Genomic DNA, 6,309 nt, shown 5'->3' on the forward strand with positions numbered 1-6,309 from the left:
GGGAGACGGAGGTTGCAGTGAGCTGAGATCGCACAATTACACTCTAGCCTGGGCAACAAAAGCGAGACTCCTTCTCAAAAAAAAAAAAATTAGAGGTGTCGGGGACGGTGGCTCACGCCTACAATCCCAGCACTTTGGGAGGCTGAGGCAAGCAGGTCACTTGAGCCCCAGAGTTCAATACCAGCCTGGCCAACATGGTGAAACTCCATCTCTACTAAAAAAAATAATAATACAAAATACAAAAATTAGCCAGGTGGGTTGGCACATACCTGTAATCCCAGCTAGTGGGGAGGCAAAGGTGGGAGGATCACTTGAGCCTGGGAGGTGGAGGTTGCAGAGCCAAGATCACGCCACTGCACTCCAGCCTTGGCAACAGAGCAAGACTCTACACAGCAAGACTCTGTCTCTAAAAACAAGAAGAAAATTACAGGCGTCTTGAGTCTCTGATGATTAGCAGACCCCATACCAGCCCTGGAATGACCATCTGAATTCTGTTATTTGAGTGAGAAACTAAACTTCTATTGCATTTAAGCCTTTTTGTTTGTTTGTTTGTTTTTGTTGTTGTTGTTTATTTTTTTAAGACAGAGTCTCACTCTGTTGCCCAGGCCAGGGTGCAGTGGCACAGTCTCAGCTCACTGCAATCTCTGCCTCCCAGGTTCAAGTGATTCTCTTGCCTCAGCGTCCTGGGTAGCTGGGATTACAGGCACCTGCCACCACACCCGAGTAATTTTTTTGTAATTTTAGTAGAGATGGGATTCCACCATGTTGCCCAGGCTGGTCTCAAACTCCTGACCTCATGATCCACCCACCTTGGCCTCCCAAAGCGCTAGGATTACACGCATGAGCTGCCACACCCGGCCTCCCCACTGTTATTTTTTTTAAAATATATGTAGCCAGATGTACATTCTAACATGTGGAATTTATAAAGTCATACTGCATATAAATCAAATTTACCTAGACCCATGCAAAAGTCATTAGGCCTAGGGTGGGCCTTGCAGAGAGAACAGATAAAGGGTAGGGGGAATTCTACTGACTCAAAACCCTTCTGACCAGCTTTCCCGGGCTTAGCAGATTCCCTTAGTGCCACAGAAAACATCTCATAATAGCTTTAGTGTCCAGAGGCAGAAGATATTATAGTATTTTGTAACTTTTTTGCATAATTGCAAGTTCTTGCAAGACTAGTAGAGGGAGTTCCCATACAACTTTCACCCACATTCCCCGAATGTTAACATTTTATCACATTTGCTTTATCATTCTCACTGTATCTATATTTTTTTCTGAAACATTTGAGAATAAGTTGCAGAAACACTGCCCCTTTACCTCCAAACATTTTTTTTTTTCTTGAGATAGGGTCTTGCTCTGTTGCCTGGGCTTGAGTGCAATGGTATGATCATGGCTCACCACAGCCTCAACCTCCTAGGCTCCAACAATTTTCCCACCTCAGCCTTCCAGGAAGCTGGGAGTACAGGTGTGTGCAACCACGCCCAGATAAGTTTTGCTTTTTGTGTGTGTGTTTTGCATAGAAGAAGTCTCACTATATTGCCCTGGCTGGTCTCGAGCTCTGAGCTCTTAAACTCCTGCCTTGACCTCCCAAAGCACTGGGATTACAGGCATGAGCCACCACACCCAGCCTCTAAACACTTTGTGTGTATTTCCTAAAAACAAAGAATTATGTGGGAACATAACCACAGTAAGACGATTAAAATCAGAAAATTCACCTTCATACAATACTACTAGCTAACCTAGCCTGGTCTAGCCTTGACATTTTTGAGGAGTCGGTTGTTCTGCAGAATGTCCCTCAGTTTGGAAACATCTGTTGCTTTTCTCAGGACTACATTCAGTTTGTGCATTTGCGGCAGGAATATCCTGGAAGTAATGCTGTGCTATTCTTAGTGCATCATAGCAGGAGACCTATAATGTCAGTCTGTCCTGTTACTGAGGATGTTAATTTTGATCATTGGTTGAGATGGTGTCCACCAGCTGTCTTCACAGCAAAGTTAATATTTTCTCTTTGTAAAATAAGTATTATGTAACCAGGCACAGTGGCTCATGCCTGTAATCCCAGCACTTTGGGAGGCCAAGGCGGGCAGATCACCTGAGGTCAGGAGTTCAAGACCAGCTTGGCCAACATGGTGAAACCCCATCTCTACTAAAAAATGCAAAAATTAGCCCGGCATGGTGGCTGGTGCCTGTAATCCCAGTGACTTAGGAGGCCGAGGTGGGAAAATTGCTTGAACCCAGGAGGCAGAGGTTGCAGTGAGCAGAGATCATGCCATTGCACTCCAGCCTGGGCAACAAGAGCGAAACTCCTCAAAAAATAAAATATAATAACTATTATGTGTGAAGCACTTTGAGACTGTGTAAATAACTGTGTAATCCTCCAACTTTCACTCAAACCTTTTAGCATTTATTGACGATTCTTTTTTTTTTTTTTTTTTTTTTGAGACTGAGTCATGCTCTGTCGCCCAGGCTGGAGTACAATGGCGCGATCTCGGCTCACTGCAAGCTCCACCTCCCAGGTTCACGCCATTCTCCTGCCTCAGCCTCCTGAGTAACTGGGACGACAGGCACCTGCCACCACACTCGGCTAATTTTTTGTATTTTTGGTAGAGACAGGTTTCAACGCGTTAGCCAGGATGGTCTCGATCTCCTGACCTCATGATCCACCTGCCTCGGCCTCCCAAAGTGCTGGGATTACAGGTATGAGCCACCGCACCCAGCCTAATGATTCTTGCATAAATCAATTATTACTACGATGATTGGTCAATAGTGATATTGTAACACTTTTATTTTCTTTTGCAAGAAGGATTGAAATTTAGAATGACATGAAAGCAAAAACCCAAGGACATGATGCTTATCTCCATGAACAGTATATAAATAAAAATAATTTACCAATTAAGAAATCTTTTTTGGCCATGTGCGGTGGCTCACGCCTGTAATCCCAGCACTTTGGGAGGCCAAGGCGGATGGATCACAAGGTCAAGAGTTCAAGACCAGCCCAGCCAATATGGTGAAACCTCGTCTCTACTAAAAATACAAAAAATTAGCTGGGCATGAGGCTGAGCACGGTGGCTCATGCCTGTAATCCCAGCACTTTGGGAGGCTGAGGTGGGTGGATCACAAGGTCAGGAGATCGAGACCATCCTGGCTAATATGGTGAAACCCCATCTCTACTGAAAATACAAAAATTAGTCGGGCGTGGTGGCAGGCGCCTGTAGACCCAGCTACTCGGAAGGCTGAGGCAGGAGAATGGCGTGAACCTGGGAGGCGGGGCTTGCAGTGAGCTGAGATCGCGCCACTGCACTGCAACTTGGGCAGCAGAGGAGATTCTGTCTCAAAAAAAAAAAAAGACAAATTAGCTGGGCGTGGTGGCGGACTCCTGTATTCCCAGTTACTCGGAAGGCTGAGGCAGGAGAATCGCTTGAACCCAGGAGGCAGAGCTTGCAGTGAGCCAAGATTGTGCCACTGCACTCCAGCCTGGGCAACACAACGAGACTCCGTTTCAAAAAAAAAAAAAGAAAAAAGAAATCTCTTTTTGAACACAGAGCATGTGTCTGGAGTTGTGCCAGACCTTAGGATTCAAAAGTAAATGAGTCCATGGGCCTACCACTGTGAACACGCCTGATCTCATCTGATCTCAGAAGTTAACCAGGGTCAGGCCTGGCTAGTACTCGGATGAGAAGCCAACAGGGAATACCACGTGCTGTAAGCTTAAAAAAAAAAAAAAGAAAAGAAAACAAAAAAAAAGAGTAAATGAGATATCCCAGTTCTCAGGGAGCACACTTGTTTAACAGGGGACACGTGAATAAACACAACACAGTAAGGGCTATTTCTGGAACCAGGCTCCTTGTATGGTAGAGTCTAGTGCTCCTCTGTGGAGTGCTGTAAGATGACACACTTTGTCACACAGCTATTTGCATACACTGAGAAAGATGTTGCTTTCTGGGAGGCAAAAACTTCAACCCTATCTATTATTGATGTATCTGAGGAAATAGGGTGCCCGGGCAAGTGCAAGATTGCCAGAAAGGACTATAGAAGCCTTAAGAGGCCGAGCACGGTGGCTCATACCTGTAATCCCAGCACTTTGGGAGGCTGAGGTGGGCAGATTACGAGGTCAGGAGATCGAGACCATCCTGGCTAACACCGTGAAACCCTGTCTCTACTAAAAATACAAAAAAAATTAGCCGGGCATGGCGGCGGGCACCCGTGGTCCCAGCTACTCGGGAGGCTGAGGCAGGAGAATGGCATGAACCTGGGAGGCAGAGCTTGTAGTGAGCGGAGATGCGCTACTGCACTCCAGCCTGGGTGACAGAGCGAGACTCCGTCTCAAAAAAAAAAAAAAAAAAAGAAGCCTTAAGAAAGATCTCACTTTAGGCCGGGCGCGGTGGCTCAAGCCTGTAATCCCAGCACTTTGGGAGGCCAAGACGGGGGGATCACGAGGTCAGGAGATCGAGACCATCCTGGCCTACACGCTGAAACCCCGTCTCTACTAAAAAAATACATAAAACTAGCCGGGCGAGGTGGCGGGCGCCTGTAGTCCCAGCTACTCAGGAGGCTGAGGCAGGAGAATTGCGTGAACCCGGGAGGCGGAGCTTGCAGTGAGCTGAGATCCGGCCACTGCACTCCAGCCTGGGCAACAGAGCGCGACTCTGTCTAAAAAAAAAAAAAAAAAAAGAAAGATCTCACTTTAAAGAAAGCAAGAATTGGCCGAGGGAGGCAGCCATCCTGGCCTAAGACCTTCACAGTCCTGGCTTGTGGAAGTCTCACCTGATATCATGTCAAACATGAAATATGCCCACATCTCATATTATATTAATCTATGTGTATATATATTAGTTTTATATGAGATGACTTTGCTTGTTTGCTTTTTTTGAGATGGAGTCTCACTCTGTTGCCCAGGCCTGGAGCAGTGGCTCGATCTCGGCTCACTGCAACCTCTGTCTCCCGGGTTCAAGTGATTCTCCTGCCTCAGCCTCCTGAGTAGCTGGGATTACAGGTGCCTGCCACCACGCCCAGCTAATTTTTGTATTTTTATTAGAGACAGGGTTTCGCTATGTTGGCCAGGCTGGTCTCCAACTCCTGACCTCAGGTAATCCACCCGCCTTGGCCTCCCAAAGTACTGGGATTACAAGCATGAGCCGCCACACCCAGCCAAATTTTATATGAGATGAGTATTATTAGTTAGTTGACATAACATTATAATTTGTTAGCATTTTATTAATTTTAATTGTTAAGTTTTTATAGTTTAAAACAAATACATATTGGCCAGGTGCGGTGGTTCACGCCTATAAAACCAGCCCTTTGGAAGGCCGAGGCGGATGATCACCTGAGGTCAGGAGTTCAAGACCAGCCCAGCCAACATGGTGAAAAGTTAGCCAGGCATGGTGACAGGTTCCTGTAATCCCAGCTACTCGGGAGACTGAGGCAGGAGAATCACTTGAACCTGGGAGGCGGAGGTTGCAGTCAGCTGAGATCACCCCATTGCACTCCAGCCTGGGCGACAAGAATGAGACTTTATCTCAAACAAACAAACAAACAAAAATACATTTTCTTAGGTCTCAAACCAGAAACCTTTTTGTATTCTTTTACATAGCTTGTAGGCATTAGCAAGTATGCCTGGCATGCCTAATAAATTTTGTTAAGCTGAAAGAAGTTTCATTTACTTTATCAAATGTCCCTGAGCTAGTAACATTTTATTCTTTTTGTTTGTTTGTTTGTTTGTTTGTTTGTTTATTGAGACGGAGTCTCACTCTGTTGCCCAGGCTGGAGTGCAGTGGCACAGTCTCAGCTCACCTCAACCTTCTCCCCCCGGGTTCCAGGGATTCTCCTGCCTCAGTCTCCTGAGTAGCTGAGATTACAGGCGCCCGCCACCACACTCTGCTAATTTTTTTTTTTGTATTTTTAGCAGAGATGGGGTTTCACCATATTGGCCAGGATGGTCTCAAACTCCTGACCTCATGATCCACCTGCCCTGGCCTCCCAAAGTGCTGGGATTACAGGTGTGAGCCACCCCGCCCGGCCAGATTTAGTTCTTTAAAAAAACAAATCCATCTTGTGTTTGTTTTTGTTTCTGAGACAGAGTCTCACTCTGTTACCCAGGCTGGAGTAAAGTGGCATAATCATATCTCACTGCAGCCTGAAGCTCCTAGGTTCAGATGATCTTCCTACCTCAGCCTCCCTAGTAGCTAGGTCTACAGGTGTGTGCCACCATGCCCAGCTAAATTTTTGTATTTTTTATAGAGATGGTGTTTCACCATGTTACCTGGGCTGGAACCCACCTTTTTTTTTTTTTTTTTTTTTTTTTTTTTT

This window comes from Piliocolobus tephrosceles, chromosome 16 (genome assembly GCF_002776525.5).
Source record: "Piliocolobus tephrosceles isolate RC106 chromosome 16, ASM277652v3, whole genome shotgun sequence".
Taxonomy (NCBI): Eukaryota; Metazoa; Chordata; class Mammalia; order Primates; family Cercopithecidae; genus Piliocolobus; species Piliocolobus tephrosceles.